The sequence below is a fragment of the Lissotriton helveticus genome, chromosome 5_1 (assembly GCF_964261635.1).
Source record: "Lissotriton helveticus chromosome 5_1, aLisHel1.1, whole genome shotgun sequence".
Lineage (NCBI taxonomy): Eukaryota > Metazoa > Chordata > Amphibia > Caudata > Salamandridae > Lissotriton > Lissotriton helveticus.
Genome location: NC_136065.1, coordinates 563,332,679 through 563,359,257, shown reverse-complemented (window position 1 = coordinate 563,359,257; position 26,579 = coordinate 563,332,679).

The following is a 26,579-nucleotide window of genomic DNA, read 5'->3' as shown; positions in this document are numbered from 1 at the left end:
TACAACTCCTTAGTGTCAAAGATATAAATCCAACAATTATTATGAATTAAATGTATGCTAGTCAGAGGAGGCAAAAGTTTAGTAGGCCAACTAGAGCACAGAAAAAAGAAGCATAGGTCATGTGAGGAAACAAGAAATTTTAAGTCTGGGGAGGATTAAAAGGAAGCAAATATGATGATTAAGAGACAGTACGTATGTTGAAACACAAAGCACGTGGCGTAGCACAAAAATGCAACATACATATTTATGAAAGTACAATATGTAAGAAAACAGGCTTGGGAAGGCCTACATCCTATTGTACTAGGCAATTGAGCTCCGCTACTAGCCCAACGTAGCCCTTCCCCACTAGTATGCTGCTGTACAGCTTAGGGAGACGTACACCACCCAGACCCGCATCCTATCTCCTATACCCACACTTCGTACATACATGCACCTCTCCCCAGTTTTTACGTCCCGGTTCCAAGAACCACCGTTGCATAAAGCCTACTGATCCGTTTCACACATCACTGATGACATACTGGACTAATACAAATGCAGTATATCAATTGCTTGTATGTCATGTTTCATAACTGGTTATGCTCAAATTATAAAACGCCAATAAAAACAAGTTTAAAAAAAAAATGAATGCACAAATTGGACCAATGCAGGCTAAAAACACGGGGCACAGTTCAAACACTGAAAATAGAAATTCGCTGAAACACAATTTAGTTAAAAAAAGGCATAGGACGGCTCTGTGACGCAGAAGGAAATATTATGATTAACCATATATGAACAATAAGAATGGAGACCTCGGAAGGCCAAGTGAGGTAGCAATAAATATAAAAAGTTAGAGGACGATTTGGAGGGAACAAATAAGATGAAGCAGAGAGCATGTGCCTCACAAAAGTAAAGCAAAACGGCTGGGAGGGGCAAGTGACGTTGTAAAAAAATACTAATATGAATGCACAAATTGGACCAATACAGGCTAAAACTCGGGCCACAATTCAAAAATACATCACAGAAATTCATGCACGCACAATTTATTTAACCATTGATGGTGCCGTCGACCGCTGAACGTTCGGAGCAGTACCTGGCTGGTGCTGCAAACGTTCAACGTCCGACGGGGCCTAGCCCACTCTTCAGAACTCGCACCCTGTGCCGAAATAACGGTCGCAGTAAACGGGTTAATTATGATAAGCGATATATGATCAATAAGAATAGAGGCCTGGGAAGGCCACGTGAGGGAGAAATAAACATAAAAAGTCACGGGACGAGTAGGAGGGAGCAAATACGATGAAGCAGAGAGCATGTGCCGTAGGAAAGTAAAGCAAAAAAACGGCTGGGAGGGGCACGTGACGTAGTAAAAAATATACCAATATGAATGCACAAATTGGATCAATACAGGCTAAAACACGGGGCACAGTTCAAACACGAGATAGAAATTTGCTGAAACACAATTTAGTTAAAAAAGGCGTAGGACGTCCCTGTGACGCAGAACGAAATATTATGATTAACCATATATGAACAATAAGAATGGAGACCTGGGAAGGCCACGTGAGGTAGCAATAAATATAAAAAGTTAGAGGATGATTTGGAGGGAACAAATACGATGAAGCAGAGAGCATATGCCTCACAAAAGTAAAGCAAAATGGCTGGGAGGGGCATGTGACGTAGTAAAAAATACCAATATGAATGCACAAATTGGACCAATACAGGCTAAAACTCATCACACAATTCAAAAATATGACACAGAAATTCATGCACGCACAATTTATTTAACCATTGATGGTGCCGTCGGCTGCTGAACATTCGGGGAACTACCTGGCTGGTGCTGCAAACTCTCAATGTCCGACAGGGCCTATCCCACTCTTCAGAACGCACACACTGCGCCGAAAGAACGGTTGCAAAAAAATGGGTTAATTATGATAAACGATATATGATCAATAAGAATAGAGGCCTGAAAAGGCCACGTGAGGTAGCGATAAATATTAAAAGTGACAGGAGGATTAGGAGGGAGCAAATAGAATGAAGTACAAAGCAAATGGAGCACAAAACTAAGGCAAAACAGAGCTGGTAAGGGTACATGACTCAGTCAAAAAATAATTCTATTATGAACGCAGGCCAAAGCACGTGACACTTGAAAAATACGACACAGAAATTCATGTACGTACAATTTATGTAGAAAAGGCCTAGGATGCCTCCGTGATGCAGTAGGATATATATTAAGATAAATCATATATGAGGAATAATAATAGAGGCCTGGGAAGGCCACGTGACGCAGTAATAAATATTACAAGTGACAGGAAGATTAGGAGGGAGGAAATATAATGAAGTACAAAGTATGTGTTGCAGGAAACTAAAGGAAGACAGAGCTTGGAGGGTCACGTGACAGTAAAAAAAAAAATACTATGATGCAGGTACAATTTACAGCGGAGGCTGATGCTAACAGCTTCTCCTACCTTTGCTTCTGTTCTCTCTTGTCTTGTCTTCAAAGGCTGGGGCTTTGGCTGGGTCTGGGTGGGTGGCCGACACTGCGGCTGTGGTGGCCTCGCTGGATGGCTGCAGGAGTGACACCACGTCGAGTGTCATGAGTCCTTCTTCTTTCGAGCAAACAATTCGTAGTACAATCAACAACGATGAGTACGTCTGTCAGCGCAGCGCAGGCAAAAGAGAGCGTGCTTACGTTAGTATCCGCTTTATATGGGAACCGAGGGGGTTGACTAAACTAAGTCCAGGGCCGTCATTGGTGGCGTTTTCGCGGTCTAGAAGAATGACGGCCCTGGGGGACCTCCTATTGGCTAATGTATTGGTTTCCAGGCTTAGTAATAGCAAGAAAGCTACGTGATGATATCTAGGAAAGTGTGGGAGGGCGTGTACCGCGAATGTGCAAGTGTGAGTGTGTGGACCAATAATTAACAAATCAACAAAAAGAGAGGTAGTGAGAATGAGGAAACACTCTTAGTCCCCAGTTATACTTATTTCAACAAGAAAAGAGTGTCCAAGAATAAATCTATAATAACAGAAAGGAGCAAAGGTATCAGATAAATACACAACACCACTCAGGTATGCATGGAAAGCCCTCACTCACCAACCTGGTTGGTGACATGCTTCATCATCAGGCCCCACTGGAGAGATCTGTGTTTACATTCAACACCGAGACTGCTCTATTCTTTAATAAGTGCATTACTAGTTCAGTAATTTGTGGATCAATATTATTCATCCTGTGCAGAATATGAGGCAATGCACTTGGCGTGTGGGGGCCACTATTCAGAGGCTTATACAAAATATTAAATGTGGCAGTGTGCCATTAGTTATTAATGTTTAACAGGACTTGGGCGAAGGGGGGTGGGAGAAGACAGGGTGTTTTTATATAACAATAATAATCACAGGGGATTCACAGAGTATCAATAAGCAAATAACAAAAACATTAATAATCCTGGTTACAGGAAACACGCTTCAGAATCGGTGCACTAGGCAGAAGGAAGCGCCATGGAACAGATCTTTTTACAAAAAACCCACAATAAAAGCAAACCATAGGATAATAAAAAAATAGAAAACATGAACGCAATGTAATCAAAAACCTTATGAACTATATGTGAAACACTCTATATGTAAAAAGCACTACACGAGAAGGGCAGGCAAAAACTGTGCACTTCCTCTGTCTGCCGAAATGAAGACAGAAGGATGGTGTTTAATGCTTAAAAATGTTACAATAAAAAGGCAAGAGTCTTTATGTTACTTGTACCCAAAGAGAACAGGAAATCACCACGTTCCTTTTCTGTTAGCTAAGCAGATGGAAGTGGGTTTTGTTCTACGCCACTCATTTTGACAAATGACTTAAGTATTACCCATGTCGACTTGTGGAGCAAATTATTAATAATTTGCTGGTGCAGTGTCACCAATTCGCCACGGGCTCTTAAAAAGTAAGGATGATTTGACACTGGAACGAAGTTCAACCCATAGGTCATTTATTAATCATTCATGAATGGGTCTCCATCCAACGAACACCATGGAGATACTCAAGGAGAGAGCACACTGAACAATGGTTACATGGGTTTTTATAGCAAAGATCACAAGCAAGAGCCCTGGGAAGACATACAAATGAGACAATTGGTAAGAATCAACAACCTTGGTGTCTTGTGTAACTGTCACGTCCTGAGGCTGCACAACAAAATAGGCTATCTGAACAAACCTTATCTAAGGTTTCACAATTGTTTAAATAACCCAGTGTAGACATCAGCTGTTCTTTTGTGCTGACTTTGCATGTTTACACAGCCTACAATGTCTCAATTTAGATTTGTTACCTAATGTTTATGCAGGTGTGGTATCAAGGATAGAGCCAGGCTGAAAACAATGCCGGGGTGAAAATAGATGGAGCACAGCTTAATTAAAAAACAAAAGAATCTGATTTTACATGTCCACAGTCCTTCCTTTTCAGCGGTGCTGAATTCTTTCTAAAAGGTACACGTATTAATTGTGTACATTAATATTCATCAGTTCATGAATTTCAGTATGCATCATCATTTCTCTATTTAATTAATGAACATTGACTGTGGAAGGTTTAATACTACTACAAATATTTATGCAAGTGGTGTATATCATAGGGGCACATTGGATGCAGCAGCAGCAAGTTAAAACGATGGCTCCTATAAGTCCTATTCCCATTAATAATTTACAACCCCAAGTGGAGATAAGTCCCTGTAACCATTCGGACCAGGACCATGTTCCTTGGTCTTGATGTATTTCTGAAGTTATTTTATGTAATTTGGAAACGGCGTTATAGATAGAAGGGGCGTGGTCAGGTATGAATACACAGCAGCTACTACCAATGATGCAACATGCTCCACCACGGTCGGCAAGCACTACATAAACCACCATTCTATTATGAAGAGTTACAATCCTTGTAATCTGGAGCTCTTCTGTAATATTTCCTAGAGCCATTGCTGTCTGATTAGTTACTGCTTATACCACTTGGGACAGGCGTCTAATCTTTCTACTATTTAAGGCTGCACCAACAAAGAAAAAGTGTCCCAAATTAAAATCAACGTACTGCTGCAAGGCTTTATTAGTCTGATGTGATTCATCACTATTAATTGTCCTTTTGAATCTATTTAAAGAAATGTCACTCAGCAATTTCTGGTCTTTATGATAGGAGGCAGGTGCTAAAAACACAGGGGGAAGCAAAAAAGGACACGTAACAGATTCCAGACCAACTGACTGGTAGACGATAGTAACCCTTATTTCCACAAATGCAATAAGTGTTATGGGAAGATAGGAAAGTGCTATTGTCCGTTCAAGTAAAATTTAAAACAGTTGTACAGTCACCTTTTCCCACAGAAATACTGCCAATACTGCTCACACAAAGTTCTGCTTGGACTGTGGTTACAGCAATAACAGGAGGCCTATTACCCTTGACTGTTCGGGTGTTGGGGAAAACATATCTGGTGGAGGAATGCCCTCCGCGATACTCCTCCATTTCCCATACAGTTCCTTAGGCTTGGGGATCTCCTTACTCATCAAGGTAACAAATCCTGTTTAATTGGGCATTGAGTTTTCCTACATCAGCAAAAACGTTTTGACTAATTTCAGAAGCCCACAACAATGCAAACCAGCCTCTACAGGAGCCATTTTTTGAGAATGGCAAGGGAATAAAAAGGCGATCCTCCCTTCTTCTGATGAGCTGGCATCATTCCACATACCCAGCAGTTGGTGGTGTTCGTAGCGCTGTGGGTATGATGTAGCATTTGTATGAAAGTGATATTGAGGTAGGACATTCAGTAGGGAAGAGTATAGTAAAAATGTTCTGTGGGGACAGGAGCAGTAGCTGGGCAACAGAGTTTGAGCCGGAATCACTTTTCCATTGTCCAAAAAGCTGCTGCCAATATTATCAATAGTATGATCAGAGTCTTGTCTTTGTTTTGTATCTACAACTTGGATCCCAATTTCTGCATCTTTCCCTCTCGGTATCGATACAACCACAGGTCGGAGAGAGATCCAGGCAACACTGAACACGTATCACAACGCCCTCTGAACCCAGTTCAACTGATTCTGTGATCCTACTGTGTCACAGCTGAACCGTTCCACTAACTGAAACTGGTCCACCGTTATCTCTAGCTGCTCCTTCCCTTCCTTGGTCGTAAATCGTACCTGCTGAAGGCGTAGTTTGATCCGGAAACAAAGTATCTTAATTCAGAGGAGCAACACTTTTCTGAGTCTGTAAGATATCTTTCAGATCGTTTTTGCTCTCTGGCTGGAGAACAGTTACTAGGATTCGCTTGCAGTGCCCTGCATTGATCCAGTGGCTTCTGTTGGTGACACGGACAGCAGTTCTAGTCGCAAGTAGAATCTGCTCTGGATTCTTCCAGCGAGGCTCCAAATTCTTAGAACGCTGGAAGTTCGTTATAAGCACATACTCGCCAGGTTGAAGACCATAGGTGGGTCCCTCTGATTTGTCTGGAATAGCTTCACGCACCTGCTGATGCATCACAGACAGTTTTTCAGTCTAGTTTTTAAGATAATCACTCAAAACAGGGTACTGTATTTCTTTAATCAAATTAGGCCTTGGGATCTCCACACATTCATAGGCCTACCAAAAACAATCTTGTAGGGAGAAAGGCCACTCTTACTATGTGGGATTGAGCGAACAGATAATAAAGCTAGGGGCAATGCATCTGGCCAATTAAGGCCCGTTGTTGCTTGTATTTTTGCTAATTTTAGTTTCAACGTGGCATTGTACCTTTCTACCAAACCCGCTGCCTGAGGATAATTAGCAAAAGGCACACAATTGATGGACGGAATGCAGAACAAATCAAAACATTCACACCCAGTCAAGAGATATGGGTTAAATCCATCATTCTTTTGCTTACCCTGCCACCCCAGTTTAGACCTGGCCATATGCAAATCAGTCTTGACCCTGTGCCTCATAGGAACAGTCCAGCCGGAACTGCCAAGCTGGTCCTCCCTAGACCCAAAACAAGCATCCTAGGACCGGTTTCGGGGTTGCACTCTTCAACCAGGATAGCTTGTTTCCAGTGGCACAGGACCCACGCCTGGGCTACTTGGCGCACTTAGGGCAAGAAAGGAAAAGACACACAATTGATGGACGGAATGCAGAACAAATCAAAACATTCACCGCAGTTAAGAGATCTGGGTTAAATCCATCATTCTTTTGCTCACCATGCCACCCCAGTTTAGACCTGGCCATATGCAAATCAGTGTTGACCCTGTGCCTCAAGGGAACAGTCCAGCCCGCACTGTCAAGCCAGGTCCTCCCTGGACCGGAAACAAGCATCCTAGAACCGGTTTCAGGGTTTCACCCCTCTTCAGCCAGGATATCTTGTTTCCAGTGGCACAGTGAGCCCAGGATCCACGTCTCGGCATACCTGGCGCACTTAGGGCGAGAAAGCAAAAGACACACAATTGATGGACGGAATGCAGAATAAATCAAAACGTTCACCCCCAGTCAAAAGATTTGGGTTAAATCCATAATTCTTTTGCTCATCATGCCACCCCAGTTTAGAACTGGCCATATGCAAATCAGTCTTGACCCTGTGCCTCATGGGAACAGTCCAGCCCAAACTGCCAATCCAAACTTCTGCTTTACCCCTAAACCCTTTGTTAGGTACTCTATTATCTGGTCAGTAAAGTGAGGGCCGTTATCGCTCCATAGGACTTTACAAACCCCAAAACGGGGGGGAAAACTCCTTTAACAAGATTTTGGCTGTTGTCAAGGCTGTGCTGTCTTTAGTGGGATAGGCTTCTACCCACTTACTGAAGGAACAGAACACAACTAGTGCATACTTTAAGTTGTTTCAGCGCTCCGATTGTATGTAGTCCATTTGGAGTGCTTCAAAAGGAACCTGAGGCAGAGCAAATCCACCATTAGGGGTTGATGCTCCCTTCCCAGGATTGTGCTGTAAACAGATCATACAATTTTTGACCAAATGCTCAGCCGTTTTTCGAATGAGTGGATTATCCCAGATTGGATCTAATTGGGAAATGATGTTTTTGGCACTAACGTGAGCAGGCCCATGAGCCATAGTCACAAAAGGCTATACACAGGCATTGGGCAATTTCCTTTTTGACATATCTCTTGACCTCCAACATCCCTCATCATCTAACTCTCCTTCCTTTTGCCATTCTGCCCTTTCTTGTTCAGTGGCTGACTGCTGTATGTCCTTAATCTCTGTATACATGTTTTCCCATCTTTCAGCTTGGGATCGTAACATATACATTTTACTCATGAATGCACTCGCAGTCTCTCGTGCAACTTCGTTGGTAAAAGCATTTCCTTGTCCCACCTTGTCTGTAACTTTCTTGTGGGCACTAAATTTGATAATTGCTACACTCTTTGGCAATGTCAAGGCAGGAAGAAGACTGTTTACCAATTCGCCATGTTGTATATTAGAGCCTTGGGAGGTTAGGAATCCCGTTCCTTCCAGAGCTTGCCAAAGTTGTGTGCCACACCAAATGCATACTGGCTGTCCGTATAAATATTCACTTTTAATCCCTGACTGAGTTCGCATGCCCTCAAAAGTGCAATAAGTTCAGCTGCTTGGGCAGATGTTTGTGGGATACGGGCGGTTTCTACCACAGTCTGTAATGTAGTTATGGCAAAGGATGCAGAGGTAGTGCCATCAGGTAATCTTAAACAAGAGCCGTCCACCCATAGTTCTCCCTCAGAGTCTAATATAGGTGTATCCTTTAGATCTATGCTTCCCTTGTTCTTGTGTGAGAAAAATACAGTCATGCAAATCATGAGCTTGTTCAGCTGGCAAAGGTAACACTGTAGCTGGGTTCAATGTCAAACATCTCTTAAGTGTGCTATGAGGTGCCAAAAGCGTAAGTTCATACCCTGTGAGTCTAGCGCTAGTCAAGTGTTGTGTCTTAGTCTGATTCAGGAGTGCATTCACAGATGGTACCATGACCATGAGCTTGTTACTCAACACTATTCCCTCAGATTGTCATCTGGAAATCGCTGTGGTGGCAACCGCTCTGAGACAACCTGGAAGTCCTCTGGCCAGCGGGTCTAAAACACTGAGAAATAGGCACAGGGACGATGCTTATTACCATATGTCTGTATCGAAACTGACAATGCACATCCTTCTCTCTCGTGTACATATAATATGAAAGGTTTTGCATAGTCTGGAGTGCCTAACACTGGAGCAGAACAAAGGGATGCACAAAGCTGCTGATATGCTTTCTGACATTCAGATGTCCATGGTAGAGGAGAGGGAGTGTCTTTAGTAACAAGGGACAAAAGAGGTTTGATAATAAGTGGGAAGTTCGGGATCCACTGTCTTCAGTATGACGGAATACCAATAAGTGCCCTAACTTCTTTTTGAGTACTTGGAATAGAAATTTTTAGGATAGTTTGAATCCTGTCTTTAGTCAAAGTGCGGCTTTCCTTAGACAAGAGGTGACCTATAAGTGACCTCAGACTTACAATATTTCAGCTTATTCTTAGAGACTTGATGTCCCTTACCAGCAAGGTGATGCAAGAGAGAGAGAGTGGCCTCTTTACAATGCTCAACTGTGTCTGCGGCTAACAAAATTTCATCAACATATTGCACAAGCGTAACTCCTGGTGGTAAAATAAGTTCATCAAACTGTCACTTAAGTGCCTGACTGTAAATGCTAGGACTTTCTGTGTAGCCTTGTGGAGCCCTCCAAAACTTAATGAGCGGCCCGTAATTAAAACCCAGAAAGATATCTACTGTTTTCATGTATAAAAATAGAAAAAAAGGCATTTTTGAGGTCTATAACGGAAAATACAGTGCCTGTAGGTGGGATTAAGGTCAACAAAGTTGTGATATCAGAGACAACAGGATATTGAGGAATCACCATTTTATTAACTTCTCTCAAATCAATCACAAATCTGTAAACCTTATCCCCGGTTCCATCACCCCATTTTAGAATGGGGAGAATGGGGCTATTGCATACATTAGAGGAAACTTCCTCAACAACTACTGTACGTATCATGTCATCAATGATAGATATCAATGCATCCTCGCCTTCTTTTGATATTTTAAATTGTGGGACCCTTTGTAAGGATTAGAATTCAGTTTTATTCCATGTCTTTATGCATTATCATTATCATTCAATGCATTTGTATTGTTGCACAATTGCTCCAATGCATTTCGGGCACAACGCCCTTCTTCTGGGAGCTTGTCTATAAATCAAAACAAAAGGATATAGCATCTTAACATTTTGCATGCGTATCTATCACAACATCTAAACAATTGATTTACAGCATTCAGTGTTACACCCTGTATGTCGGTATTTTTTGTGTGTCCGTTATAGCCCTGTTAAGTGCTCTAAAAACCAAATGTTTACTCTCACGTGATTTCACAATTTTGTTGTCTTGTTCACTGAAAAAAAATAACGGGTATCAGAAAAATAAATGTCAAAAAAGTTAAGTCAAGTCCTGTTTCACTAGATTTTCGAAAGGTCACATTCTCAAAGATGTGTCTTAGTTTGAGCTTACGAATGAATTTAAAAGTACTTACTTCCAATTCAAGTTGTTGTGTGTTTGTGGTGGGGATAAATGACGTACCTTTCTCAAGTAATTTCATCTCATGGGGTCTGAGTGTGGTGTCAGAGATGTTTATCACTAAGTGTTTTTCTTCTTGTCCTTTTTTGGGAGATTCGTACTTCTTGTGTTCGGGTGTTCCTTTTCTTTTTCTTTTGGTTTTGCTCCTGCATGAACTGCAACAATTGTAATAACGTCATCAAGGGAAATACTATAACCCACCCTATGAAGGTTTACAATATCAAATTAAAAACCAACGCCACATGTGATTCTACAAATGTTATTTACCTTGTGAAATGCCCTTGTGGGAAAACATATGTTGGAAAAACTGAAAGGAAAATAAAGACTCGCATTAATGAACATAAATCTAACATAAGAACCAAAAATGTGAAATCATCTATTGCATTGCATTTCAACGAACTTAAACATCAGATATCTCAGTTGAAGTTTCTAATTTTGGAACAAGTCCAAAAACATGAAGGAAGAGACAATAACAAAACCTTACTATAGAGAGAAAATTATTGGATCTCCATGAAACCGTTTGGCCTAAATGACCGTTTGGAATTCACTTGCTATTTATGAAAAAACTGTACCGTTTATGATAACACTATGTGATTGACGTCCTTTTGGACACATGATGTAATGTTCCTTTAATACAGCTCTAATGATCACGCATCTATTACCTTTAGATTAACAACATCTCTAATCACACCACATAGATTGATATCGCCCCTTAACGTTCTATCTCTTTTTTCACGATCCTCCCTATATTAAACCACTCTATTATGGCCACCACCGCGGGTCACTTAGTCCTCTATCGATTTCCCACACAAACCACAGTACGTGGTCTCGTTTGAAACCACTCTATTATGGCCGCCACCGCGGGTCACCTAGTCCTCTATCGATTTCCCACATGAACCACATGGGTTACACCCTGTATGTCGGCATTTTTTGTGTGTCCGTTATAGCCCTGTTAAGTGCTCGAAAAATCAAATGTTTACACTCACAGGATTTCACAATTTTGTCGTCTTGTTCACTGAAAAAAAAAACGGGTATCAGAAAAATAAATGTCAAAAAAGTTGCAGGGTTTCTATTTTAAAGAGACGAAAAAACGTCTCCCCATTTGATGCGATAAATATCGACTTACTATTAAAGTGGGCGCCGGTCTACTGCGCGTTCTCCTATTCTCCGAAGGGTTGCGGGTGCAGTGCGTGGTTTCAGTGTCGATAAAAAGCAAAGAGACCATGTCCCTGTAAATCAATTGTTTAGATGTTGTGATAGATACACATGCAAAATGTTAAGAAGCTATATCCTTTTGTTTTGATTTATAGACAAGCTCCCAGAAGAAGGGCGTTGTGCCCGAAATGCATCGGAGCAATTGTGCAACAATACAAATGCATTGAATGATAATGATAATGCATACAAACATGGAATAAAACAGAATTCTAATCACAACCGGATATTATTTAGAACATTGAAAGATACTAATAAATGAAAATTGATTCGAAGAACATTTTGAGGAGTCTTTTGTAAAGAACCCTGAGGAGTGCCTCCATAAGGGATGCTTCCAATAGTTGGAAGCACATTTTCTACGATATTACTTTAACGTGTTGGACGGACATGCCACCTTCGAGGGCACCCAAGTTGCAAAAATGTACGCATATAATATTTTAAATACCCACGAAATTGTTTTCAAACTGCTGGCAGCGCACCGCCATACTAAGTTGAACCCTTTGTGAGGAAACATTCTCTCAGACCTGTATATGTACTGGGGAAATGTCCATTCTCCTCACATCTGTATCAGCTGTAGCCCAAACACATGAAGGGACAGAATCAAGATCCGAACATGAGGAAAAATTTTATTGTTTAGGCAATGCCTTTTTCCCAAAATTGACACGTACTCCAGATGGGGAACAATGTATAGTAGCATGGAAAAATGTCATAAGATCAAGTACCATCAGATTATCTGGAGCATGTGGGGGAAGCAAAAAAGGGGGTGTAGTGATGAAATTCTCAACCTGCAAAGGTAATTTTTGGGACACAGGGCTAGGAGTTGGTGTTCCATCAAACCCTATCGATGTGATCACTTGGCCAGACAAGGGTGTACCAGAGATCAGTTTCTGAGATATCGCACTACGTGTCACCCCTGTTTCCACCCAAAATATCTGGTCCTGCCCAAGTATAGTAGCTGTTATATATGGCCCTGACTGATCTACAGGTATCTCAACTGGTCCTCCTTGTCCTACGCTGTCCTAGGCAAAATGGGTTCCCACAGTTTCCTCTGATTCCCAATCCTCCATAGAATAGTGATTATTTCGTTGGTCAAAAAAATTTCCTGACCTATTTCTCTCTGGAGCTTGAACCTGCTGTGGCTGCTGTCGGGGTGCTCAATTACTATTTACTTGTCCCCTTCCTCTCCCACCTGCAGCTAGAACAGGACATTCAGAATGCCAATGTCCTTTCTCCTTGCAATAAACACATTGATCCACCCCTAGTGAAGTTTGTCTACGCGGTGGCCCTATTGGAGGTGCTGGTCTATCATTTTGACCATAATTTTGACCACGGCCTCAACCTTGAGGTCCATAGGCCTGAACCATTATTAACCTAGTTTTTAATTCTTTTAATGTTCCTTCTTTTCGTTCTTACTCAGTGGTTCTAATAATACTGAGCCATATCTAATATAGCTTTTGGAGTTACTGAAGCCCATGTACTTTCAGAATTCTTTAAATGAACCGATATCTCCGGAAGTACATTTCCCACAAATTGATTCACAAATAAATGTGCACCCATAGGTGTAGATGTATCTTGCCCACTAAAATCGTGGAACACTTCCTCAAAGCAAGTAAAAAAATCAGAGACGGCCTCTCCCTGTTTTTGTTTACAAGCAGTGAGAAGTACGCAATCTATTTTTGTGGCCAGAGCCATCGTTTTTATGTGAGTAAGTATGTTACAAGGCGGATCCAGTATGAACTGACTAGGTTTCTGATCAGGTTTCCTATCCCTATCATTTACTATTATGGTAGCCCAATCTCCTCCCAAATCAACAGCATGATCCTGTTTCCGAGTAAGTCGCCACATATCTGGTGGCAAGATATACCAAAAAACATATCAATATCTGCTAAAGTCATGATACAAGAATCAATGGCTGCCTGTACATCATCATAAAATCCTCTAGGATTTTTCCGTATGTCTAAGCTTTTAAAGTAAGTACATCCGTCCTTTTCCAAGGCGTATATATCCAGTTATACAAAAAATGGGCTCTGGCATCAGCACTATTTAGGTCATCATTATCTGCATACCCTCATCCAGGAATGAACTGTGGTCTTATTCGAGGAGAGGAAGAGAGTTCATTACGGTATCCAATTATAGTTGCTATGTGTCCGGTCTCGCATGAGCCCTGTCCTGTTTTCCGCAGTTAGCGCGGAAAACGGTCCGTCCTGTTTTCCGCAATCAGTGCGGAAACGGCTCAAGGACTACACGTCCCATGACCACTGGCGGCAGCACGGCACGCACGCACAGCAGTGGAAGGCTTATTAGCTCACTTCCGCCCTGGCGGCGTCGCCGAGTATTTTGAATTCTGAGACGCATAGCGAGCGTTGTTGTGTGTTTCCTTTGTCCCTGTTCTCGTCCGCAGTTCGAGTGTGGAGTTCAGCGGGGGACGCCTTTAAACGGAATCGCTTCTTGGTACCCTGTGTGGGTCTTAGCAGTAATTAATCCGGTGAGGGATTACCGGTCCAGATAACCATCGGCAGCCACAAGAGCGGGTCCGGTAAGGGTGCAGCTGCAGATACCGGCGAGCACAGTTTTGGGAAAGTGCCTATGATTATAAAAAAGGGGATTGCAACTGGATTACATATCCCTCAAAGTCTTCGCTTGTGGGTACGAGCTTTTGGTTTGTGTACTGTGACAAATCCAAAGCACTAGGTGTTCCTCCTCATTGGTGAGACACACGTTTGTGGTCTCTTGCGAGTAGTAGCGATACCAGTCAAAGGGTGTATGGTAGGAGCTGTATCAGACTTCTACAGACAGTGTGTGGTAAATCTTGACTTGTCCACCAGGAGTGGATAGAGGGTACCTTTACTTTGTTTTGTGGAGCATTGAACCTAACATATCCTGTGGAAGTATTACTAACTCAAGGATTTGAGTTTGCTAATTATGTTTTTATGATTATGTATCCATTCTAGCTGGGGATTGTGGATGAGCCAAGTCGGTCAACATACAACCTCTGTGATACCATACCAGAGGAGAATCTGGGTATGTTAAACTGTGAGGAGGGGTACATATAGAGAGGATATCTAGCACACCTCATATATCTAAAACAAGTGTTATCTTCTTCTCTGTAGTGTTTCGTATGTGTCCTTTGTTATGACGGGGTCTTGCTTTCACCTGCCTCCTGTTGTTGGGTTGAGCACTTTGAGCTGGATCCATTGGGACAACACACGTCCTTTTTCTTTACAGGTGGTTATTTCTTTGTAATATCAGACTATCAAATGGGGCAGGGGAAGAGGATGTTGTATATCAATGGAGGTTGATTGTGTTTGCTTTCGTGTCTGTACAGGTCTCCTTCCCCGCTGTTCACTCCCTTTCCTTCCCTCGCTTGATCGCTTCACTGTTCTGCGCTGTAATAGCACTCAGACTTGAAGCTATCGAGAGGTGGACCATAATGAGCATCGTTCCGATCCTGAGGAGTTGAGGAGCCCGGCAGAATACTCGGCCCATGGTTTTGCACTCCTCCTGACCGAATTCTCTGCTCCTGAAATGGCTACCCTTGAGGACGTATTGGCTACATTACAAGTATTACAACAAGAACTGGCGGCCTCTAGATTAGAAACCACAAATTTACAGGCCAAGGTAGATTGTTTACAAAGAAACCCTTTCGATATAGGGGGGGCTTCACTGTTCCAACCTCACTCAGTCACAGTAGAGGTACCCACGCCTATACCCTTAGCTCCCCCTGAAAGGTATTATGGCGATACAAACAAAATACAAGTGTTTCTTACACAAGTCATGCTACACTTTAACTGCAAGGCCAAGGCGTTCACCACTAACCAAGCACGGGTGGTATTCCTCATTTCCTATTTGGCGAGGGATGCGGCTCTGTGGGCTGTCCCATTAGTGCAGAGAGATGATCCTCTCCTTTACGATTGGGATTCATTTAGGGAAGAATTTGAGAATATCTTTGACCGTAGATCCCATACCCTCTCCGCAGATTGAGAACTACTTGAGCTTCGGCAAGGGAGTAAAGAACTGGTGGTATACCTTACCACTTTCAGACGGTTGGTGGCAGAAACCAAATGGCCGGAGGAAAATCAGTTTGTTATCTACTACCAGGGATTGAGAGACGAGCTGAGGGATATTATCACACAGATCGATCCACAGCCCTTTCTTGTACCCAGCTCATCAACCTGACATTGAAACTAGAGCACCGAATGGGCGACAGGAAAAACGACACTCGGAGGAAGGAGCGTATACCCCCTAGTTATGAACGCTCACATACAGGGGTACCCCCACAAAGTAACGCAGAACCCATGGAGATTGGTACGGCGCGAGCTGCACTGACCCCCGAAGAAAGAGATCTGAGGAGGAAGAATGGGCTATGCCTCTATTGTGGAAAAAAGGGGCATTTCGTTAGAGATTGCTTACAAAAACCCCAAACCTCCAGGGGGAGTTTCAGAAAAGGGGTGAGCACCCATATAAAGAAGGATACGGAAAACTAGAAGGCTCAACAGAAATTGGAGGGGAACCCTCGAGCACTACCTGTCTACCCTCTTTAAGTGCTGAGGATATGAAAAGCTTCTTTTATATCACTATTGCGATCAAGATCAGAGAAGAATGGAAAGAGTCCCAGGCTTTAGTTGATTCTGGAGCAACGGGTACTTTCATCGATGAATCAGTAGCCCAGACGATGGGAATCGAATTGTTGAAGAAAACAGTTCCTGAAGTCTGATAGCAGTGGATGGGCGCGCCTTAGACTCCGGAACTATCCGTTATGTATCCGACATGTTGGAAGTCAAGTATAACCATCAACATAGAGAGGTCATGGAATTCAACGTCATCCATTCCCCTCAACACAGGATAATTTTGGGACTCCCGTGGCTGCAAAAACATAACCTGTGGATTTATAGGGGAAACAAGACATTACGTTTCAACTCTGAGTACTGCAACAAACATTGCTTCGGCCAGCCGATGTTACCCGTACCTGCCTTGTCTTTGAGAAATTGGATTGCCACTGCCGCTGAGAAAGACATTGTGTTACCTGAACAATACTCCGTCTTTCAGGAGGTTTTTAATGAAGTATAGGCCGAGACCTTGCCACCTCACCGACAATATGATTGTCAGATTGATCTTATCCCAGGGGCCGCGGTGCCTTGTGGTAGGATTTACGCTCTTACAGAAAAAGAGAACGAGCATCTATGGCAATACCTGGACAAATACCTGGAGTTGGGGTTTATACGCCCCTCTAAATCTCCCGCTGCTTCCCCTCTGTTTTTTATTCCAAAGGCAAACGGAGAGCTTCATTCTTGCATTGATTTCAGGGCGTTGAACGACATCATGGTTAAGAACCGATATCCCCTTCCGTTAATTCCAGTGCTGTTGGAACAAGTTAAGAAGGCGGTAATATTCACCAAGCTGGATCTCAAAGGGGCATACCATCTAGTCAGGATGAGAGCTGGGGACGAATGGAAAGCCGCCTTCAAGACGAGATATGGGCTATACGAATATTTTGTGATGCCTTTTGGCCTTTGCAACGTCCCCGCTGCATTTCAATTTTTTCTTAATGAAGTGCTACGCGAGTTCATGCATAAGTATGTAGTCGTCTACATCGATTATATTTTGGTCACTCATCTTCCGAAGAACAACATATACATCATGTTGGCACAGTCTTACAAGCGTTGAGAGACAACCAGCTGTACTGCAAGCTTAGTAGGTGCGAATTCCACGTCAATATTGTCGAATTCTTGGGAGTCATGCTCACACCTAGAGGGCAGGTGATGGCAGAACGGAAAGTTCAAGCAGTAAAGGAATGGCCTGAGCCACAGAATGTACGAGATGTACAATGCTTTTTGGGGTTCGCTAACTTTTATAGACGATTTATCAACCAATTCTGAAAAACAGTGCGCCCCATAACCAAGTTGTTGCAAAAAAAGAATACGTTCTTTTGGTCGGAAGAAGCCCAACTCGCCTTTGAGGAACTAAAGAATGCCTTCATGTCTGCTCCAGTGCTGGTATATCCCAATCTGGATAAGCCCTACATAGTTGAGGCAGATGCCTCCGAAGTGGCCATCGGGGCGGTTTTGTCTCAAAGAGACGAAACCACGGGACAAATGCATCCTATAGTGTTTATGTCTCGGAAGTTGAACGAAGCGGAGAAGAATTATACCATCGCCGTAATGGAGCTGCTGGCTATCAAAGCCGCATTCTCCGAGTGGCGTCATTTCTTGTTAAGAGCCAAGGAAACGGTGACGGTATACACCAATCATCAGAATTTACAGTTCATGCGCTCCGCCAGGCATCTTAAACCGAGACTACTACGTTGGATGTTATTCTTTGAAGAATTTGATTTCATCGTAACCTTCAGACCAGGCAAGGAGAGCAAGAAGGCGGATGCACTCACTAGACAAGAGTCGATCAGAGAAGAAGAAGAACAACTGGACTACGCTATCATTCCTCCTCAGAAAGTAGTTTGTGCCATACAAACAAATAACTTCTTGCAGGAAGTTGCAATAGGAAGCCGGACATGCACATGGAGGACGTGGCGAAGAGAAACAGGGCATTTTCGTGAAAGGACATATGATGTTGATACCCACGAAAGCATTACAGAAACAGGTGTTCTGTTGGTGTCACGAAATACACAGCGATGGACACAATGGACTATACAAAACCTTAGAACGGGTTGAAAGACAGTTTTGGCGGCCTAGTGTTCGAAAAGATATCACTCAATGGATAAAAGCGTGTGAAACTTGCATGCAAATGAAAACAGACCACACTAAACGACAAGGGCTGCTTCAGCCTTTAACCACACCCACGGTTCCCTGGGAGTACATCTCCATAGACTTCAATGTAGGGCTTTCCAAAGATCAAGGTTGCAACACAACTATGGTAGTGGTCGATTACCTTACTAAACTGGGGCATTTCATTGCTTGTCGCCAAATACCCATAGCAGGTCAACTAGCAAAACTGTTTTTGCTCCATATAATTAGACTACATGGCCTTCCAAGAAAGATTGTGTCCGATAGGGGAACGCTGTTCACCGCCCAGTTTTGGAAGGTATGGTGTTCTGCATTGCAGACCCAGGTGGCTCTTTCTATAAGCTTCCATCCACAAACGGATGGGCAGATCGAAAGGGTCAACCAAACCCTTAAACAGTACTTGCGCTGTTACGTTGATTCCAATAGAGAAACATGGGTGGATCACTTGTGGGTAGCGGAAGTGGCTTATAACAGCGCCATACACAGCTCCACAAAAACCGCTCCCTTTTACAACATCCATGGGTTTCACCCCTGATTCCATCCCTTTTTGCATCCTTGTGCGGAAAGCAACATACCAGCAGTACACAATAGAGTCACTCACATTCAAGACACATTAAAAGAAACCCAAAAACAGTTATAAATAGCCAAAGAAAAATACAAACAGGGAGCAGACAAACATTGCAGAGTTGGCCCTGTGTACAAGACAGGGGATGTGGTGTGGTTGTCCACCAAAAATATCCAATTTATTAAACACTCAGTATTTAACCCCAAGTACATCGGACCCTATAAAGTTATGAGATGTATCAATCCCGTGAAGTTAGCCCTACCAGCTTCCATGCGTATACATTCTGTATTTCACATATCATTACTTAAGCCCTCTGTTACACCTGTTAAGAAGAGACCTAGTCCCATATGGGTAAACAGTGAAAGAGAATATGAAGTCTCAAAGATCTTAGACACCAAGGCAAGAGGCAGAAAAAGGTGATATTTGGTTGCCTGGAAGGGATACTGGCCTGAAGAAAACTCATGGGAACCTGCAAGCAGAATACACACTCCTCGGCTGATTGCAGCATTCCACCGGAAACATCTACTGCGGAAAACATGATAGGACTCCGCGTAAAGGGGATGTACTGTCAGGTCTCGCATGAGCCCTGTCCTGTTTTCCGCAGTTAGCGCGGAAAAGGTCTGTCCTGTTTTCTGCAATCAGTGTGGAAACGGCTCAAGGACTACACGTCCCATGAGCACCGGCGGCAGCACGGCACGCACGCACAGAAGCGGAAGGTTTATTAGCTCACTTCAGCTCTGGCGGTGTCGCCGAGTATTTTGAATTCTGAGACGCATAGCGAGCGTTGTTGTGTGTTTCCTTTGTCCCTGTTCTTGTCCGCAGTTCGAGTGTGGAGTTCAGCGGGGGACGCCTTTAAACGGAATCGCTGCTTGGTACTCTGTGTGGATCTTAGCAGCAATTAACCCGGTGAGGGATTATCAGTCCAGATAACCATCGGTAGCCACAAGAGCGTGTCCGGTAAGGGTGCAGCTGCACCACTGCAGATACCGGCGAGCACAGTTTTGGGAAAGTGCCTATGATTATAAAAAAGGGGATTGCAACTGGATTACATATCCCTCGAAGTCTTCGCTTGTTGGTACGAGCATTTGGTTTGTGTACTGTGACTTTGCTAATTATGTTTTTATGATTATGTATCTATTCTAGCAGGGGATTGTGGATGAGCCAAGTCGGTCTCATACAACCTCTGTGATACCATACCAGAGGACAACCTGGGTACGTTAAACTGTGAGGAGGGGGTACACATAGAGAGGATATCTAGCACACCTCATATATATGAAACAAGTGTTATGTTCTTCTCTTTAGTTTTTCATATGTGTCCTTTGTTGCGACGGAGTCATGCTTTCACCTGCCTCCTGTTCTTGGGTGGAGTACGTTGAGCTGGATCCGTTAGGACAACACACGTCCTTCTTTTTCTTTATAGGTGGTTATTTCTTTGTAATATCAGACCATCAAACGGGGCAGGGGAAGAGGATGTTGATTGTGTTTGCTTTCGTGTCTTTACAGGTCTCCTTCCCCGCTGTTCCCTCCCTTTCCTTCCCTCGCTTGATCGCTTCACTGTTCTGCGCTGTAATAGTTTATGTTTTTTTTTTTTTATTGAAGTTTTGTATAGCACTAGCTGGACCCGGGGGTATCAGAGCGCTTCACAGCAAATACAGATATACAGCAAAGGAAAAAACAACAAGCAGGAAATAGAGTCTGTGCGACAGTAACTTGAGCGCAATAAGGGACGGAGATCTGGAGTAAATCAACCGGCTCTGGGTTCAGAGAGAAAGCGGACTTCCACCGTCAGGCGTGGGGTTCTCCTTAGGCACCAGAGTGTTCAAGGAAGAGGACTTTGAGTAGCGATTTGAATTGCGGGAAGGAGGTGGTCATTCTGATATGGGGGGTCGAGTTCCAGATCCTGGGGGCATTCCGCGCAAAGGATTTTAGCACTCAGACTTGAAGCTATCGAGAGGTGGACCATTATGAGCATCGTTCCGATCCTGAGGAGTTGAGGAGCCCAACACTATGGCAGTATTAATTCCATTTACAGGGAAGGTCCCTATCTGACACTCTCAATTAATAGCTCTAACATCATCTGGGCCATTTGTCCTGTAATCATCTCCCATTGAACCATACGTTGATGAGGAAGCTGATTTAGGAGACAAAGAAGCTCGCCTTCAGAGAAATCCTGTATCTGATCTATCATTTCTCCTACTTCCATTTCTATATCACTCAACCAATTTAATAAGATCAATCTTATTGCATCCTGACGAAACTGAGGTACAGTAGAACGAAGAACTTGAGGGGTCAGAACAGATACAGGAGGTACGGGATCATCAGTCATTTCAGGGGCAGTGGCCTGAGGTGGAGGCGCAGAGGCCTGGCTTGGGGGCGCAGTGGCCTGGGTTAGTGGGGATAATGGATGTACCGGTACTGGTTGGAAAATAGGGAACCGGACAACCGCAGGTAAAGAAGGGGGAGCAGGGGGTACAGGGGGAACAACATTTGGGGGTCCATGGGGAAGAGGTATTAAAGGTATATATGGGGACGGGGTCATTCAATTAGTAATCCATCAATGTTTGAGTCCACATCTTCTTGGTGGACCTGAACTGCTACTGTTGGTCTAACTATATATTCCTTAGATGTTAATAATCTATGCTCTCTATCTAAACATTCCTTTTTCTCCTGGACCTCCTTATCCTTCAATTACTTCTGATACTCGGTCTTCCTTTCCTGTTTCCTTTGCACCTTCTCTTCCTTGAGCTGCAGCTCCTTCACTTCTTTCCTCCACAAACGCAGACTGTCAAACATAGCTGGCCTAACTTTCTTTAAAAACAATTGTTTCTCTAAATACTCGAGTTTGTGAGGGTCCATGGTTCCCTCTAGTGGCCCTTGCAACTGGGGATCCCCTTTTGTATATTTGTTCCATAATGTACTATACTTGATGGGACAAATACCATATTTGATGTACATCTCAAAATTTGGCGTACCTTCTGGTGGCGCCGGCTGACTTGCTTCCAAAATGCTCTGCTTATCGCAGCAGCAGCAATAAAACTTCAAAAGAATGCTAATCACAGGCATGTTATATACGATAAAAAAAATTATAAAGAGAGAAATAAAAAATATTCTCACATTACCTGTAAGAAAAAATGTTAATCAAAACAAGTAGCAAGTTCCAAAACAAAGTCTAAGATTCAAATTTTCAAACAAATGTCAAACGGATACCAAACAAATGCCAATGCAGATATAAAATAAATCCTAACCAAATGAACGGGTTCAATACAGATTTACCTAATGCGTAGTCTTCGACTCCCACCTGTCGATCCTCCTTAATCCAAAACAAAAACGAGCACCATGGAGATACTCAAGGAGAGAGCACACTGAACGATAGTTACATGGGTTTTGATAGCAAAGATCACAAGCAAGAGACGCCCAGTGGTAAATAGAGCCCTGGGAAGAACACACAAATGAATCAGTAATAATCAACAACCTTGGTGTCTTGTGTAACTGTCACGTCCTGAGGCTGCACAACAAGATAGGCTATCTGAACAAACTTTATCTAAGGTTTTACCATTGTTTAAAGAACCCAGTAAAGACATCAGCTGTTCTTTTGTGCTGACTTCGCATGTTTACGCAGCCTACAATGTCTCAATTTAGATTTGTTATTTAATGTTTATGCAGGTGTGGTGTCAAGGATAGAGCCAGGCTGAAAACAGAGCAGGGGCGAAAATGGATGAAGCACAGCTTAATTAAAAAACTAAAGAATTGGAGGGGCGGAGCTATGCGAGCATCCAAGATGACCGCGTAGGCCAGGAGCTCCATGTGACCCGCACCTCACCCGCAGAATCCTGGAGACATTCTGATGCGCCGTTGGGTGCCCCGCCTGGCAGAAAGGATGCGGTTTGTGTTGGTGCCGCTCCGGGCTCGAGGCTTGGTTGTGAGCCACAGCGGTGCACCCGTGAAGTTTGGGCCTCCGCCACAACTGGAGCCGGGGACTGGCGTGGTACGGCGGCTGGCCCCAAGTGAATAAACACCCGCGGAACAAACCGGAAGTTGACGGCTGCGCCTCCTCCGGATCGGGTGAGCTGCCCCGGGACCCCTGAGAAGCCTGTGACGCGGCTTTGGCTGCAGTGTTGTGCCCACGGGGAGCCGGGAGGAGACTTGGCTGTGTTTCCCCGGCCTGGCGCGGACTTGGGTGGTGCGAGCGGGGAGACCCGCGAGAACGTATTTTGAGGAGGCGCAAACTGTTTTGTCCCTCTTGTAGCTGCAGCCCGGGCGGGCGCCTCCGCTGATTGCTGACACCCCCAAACCGGGGGGGGGGGGGGTGTCTGCCGTGCTGTAAGGTGCTGTGCGCGGCGGGCGGCGATTTGGAGATCCTGCCACTTACATGCCCTGAGTTGTGCTTACAGCGGACTACGAGTTTGAGGGCACTAAGATGGAGTTTCCCGCCGGCGCACCAGAGGATTGCAATGATATGCGAAGTCCCTTCCACTGCAATGCCTGACCGGCTGTGATGCTCTTGGGACTGCCTGCGCCTAGCAGACCTGACAGGGGTGCCCTGGACCGCCTCTTGGGCATGTGCCACATGTCTCCATACAAAGCCCAGAGGAGTTGATTGTCGGTGTATGGTGAGCCTTTGACGACCGTGGTGCGGCTGCAGTTCCCGTAGCCTCCTGAGGTGCCCATGCAGAGCGGGTGAGACTGGCGGCGGATGAGTGTGGCTGTTGGCCCCTTCGGCGGGCGCCCCTTGTGCTGCTGGGCTGCTGGGCTGCTGGCGAGCAGCATTCCACACGGCGACGTTTGTCCATGACCTCTCTCCACAACACCCGAGTCTATGCGTGATGGAGTGCTGACTTTGGGGCCGGAGGAGTGATCTCATAATCTGTGCCGCTTGCCTATCTGGTCTGGTGGTGATACATGGCGCCGGTGCGGATTTGCGTCGCGGAGGGCTACTGGACCTGGATCACTAGGGGTGGTGTACGTGCGTCCCGGCGAGTCATCGTCGCAACCACGGTAACTGTGGGTTTATAACCCTCCAAGTGCAGACATACGATGGCGGTCGGCCTGAGGGCGAGAAACAACCATCCAGGTCGACTAAGGGATCCAGCTCCATTCAATCCAACAAACTGGACCGGTATACGCAGCCCAGGGGCTCGCTTCTGGGTCGGGGCGGGTACTGGATGGAAATAGGGAATCCACAGACTACACCGGAGCCCACACTGCAGGATGTGATGGCAGCCATTGATGGGGTCAAGACCTCCCTGGGGCAGCAAATGCAGTCGCTGGATCATAAATTGGATACTGTGTCTATTGAGGTGAACCTGATTAGAGCCGACCTTACCAAAACCAGTGAGAAGGTTAAATCTTTGGATGTCAAAACCGCGAGCTTGACAGATGATGTTTCACAGTTGCAGTAGGACGTTCATGCTCTCCAACCTTCCAGTGACTTGGCAAATCACAAGCTCGATGAATACGAAGGACGGGCTCGGAGGAATAACATACGCATAATCAGCGTCCCGGAGAAAGTTGAAGGGTTGGCCCCAGATCTCTTTAATGAAGACATTATCCTTAACCATCTGAAACTGAAAGGGTTAGGGTGCTCAGCTTCAGGGATAGAGACGCTATCCTGCAGGCCTCCAGCTCTGGGGGCCCCCTGAACTATGAGTATTCCACCATCACCTTTTTTCCGGACTTTACTCAAATGGTCCAGAGGCAGCGGCAGAGTTTCCTCGGAGTCAAGAAGCGGCTCTGAGACAGGGGCTTGAAATACGCTATGTTGTTCCCTGCCAAGCTGCGAGTTGAGGTTGTGGGGAAAGTCTGGTTCTTCGAGAACCCCGAAATTGCTTCGGACTGGCTAGAAGGTCTTTCCCCCCAGGAGGAGATCCAGGGAGGTGGCGGCGAAGATGGACATGGAACACTGGAACAGGAATGATAAGTATTGCCTTGGCCCGGGCAGCGCAAGCTGGTGGGGAGAGGGACCACTCACAAGACATTCTTATGGAGCGACCCTTTCGAACTGTTAACTGCACCAGGCGCAAGTTATGATTCCTGTGGGTGGGGGCGGGGATGCGGGGCTCTGACATCCCCCTCTGATCTACATTTAGATAGTTGGCTAGTTAGAACATGGGGTGACAGGCACACTGCGAATTGGGGGTTGGCGAATGCCGCGAGCAGGGGTGCAGGGTGGGGGGCGGCGATGGCAATGTTTTTGTGTAGTTGTTGTTTTTTTATTTTATTTTCTTTCCTATGCCCTTTTACGTCAGGTGATAGTAATGCAGCGAGATGTCCTTTGCATGGGTTGAATGGCACAGAGTAGTCGAGGATCGCGGATGAGAGTGCCGAGTTGGAACGTGAATAGTTTGGGTGACAAGATCAAGAGAGGGATGGTCAGCCAGCTCATTAGGAGGCACTCTCCAGACGTGGTATTGCGGCAGGAGACGCACCTGGTGGGTAATAGGTGCATGGCCCTCCACAAAGGGGGGTATAAGTTGGTGGCACACGCTGGGTTTACCACGGGTTCTAGAGGGGTCAGGATTTTGGTCAAGAATTCCTTCCCCCTGTTTGCGCAGGACACGTGGTTGGATCAAAGGGGCAGATATGCGGGAGTGTCGGGGCAAGTTGGGGGCAAGACAGTCACATTTCTATCTATATATGTACCACCGGGCCTCCAGGCTGATACCTTTCGTGATTTGAGTTCAGTCTTTCTAACGCTGCCCCTCGGCGGCCTAGTCTTGGGAGGCGACTTTAATTCTGTACTGGATGGAGAGATAGACCGTAGCCCACCGCGAGCGCTTAGACAATCACAGAGATGGCTTTCAGAATTCCTGGATACTCTAGGATTGGTTGATAGTTGGCAGGTACGCAACCCGGCGCTGACGCATTTCACTCACATTTCAGCAGCCCACGGTATCCTGTCTAGGTTACACTATATATTGCTGCCGGCGGCGATGGCGATCATGTTCCAAGAGGTGAAGTACCTCGGCAGATGTATTTCAGATCATTCTCCATTGTGGCTACAGCTTGCCCTCGGTCGACCGGCAGTAGGTAAGATAGCTCCTATTAGTGCCTGGCAGTTAAAAGACCTGGCCATCAAAAAAGAGGTGCTCCGGATATCGGACCGTTACTTCCTGGAGAATGTGGGGTCAGTTGACTCGGCACAGTCCCTTTGGGAAGCATATAAAACGGTAGTGAGAGGTGAGGTCCTATCCTTAGTGACGGGGAAGAAGAAGAAAAGTCAGGCAGAGGTTCCTCAGAAAGAGGGTGAGGTTATACTTTTGGAGGAGAGAGTTGCTAAGTCGCACGCGCCTGCGGAGCTCCACCTTCTGAGACTCCGACAGGAGGAATATAAAGGCCTTGTGAGAGATAGAGCGATTGCTCAAAATAATGCTGTGCAGAGCCGTATATATGAGCATGGCGATAAAGCCAGTAAACTGATCGCATGGCTTCAGCACGAAGAGCGGGCATCCAGACTGGTACCTGAATTAGAGGGATTGGAGTCATGCAATATCACGGATCCCCAGGCGGTGGCAGACGAGTTTGCAAAATACTATCA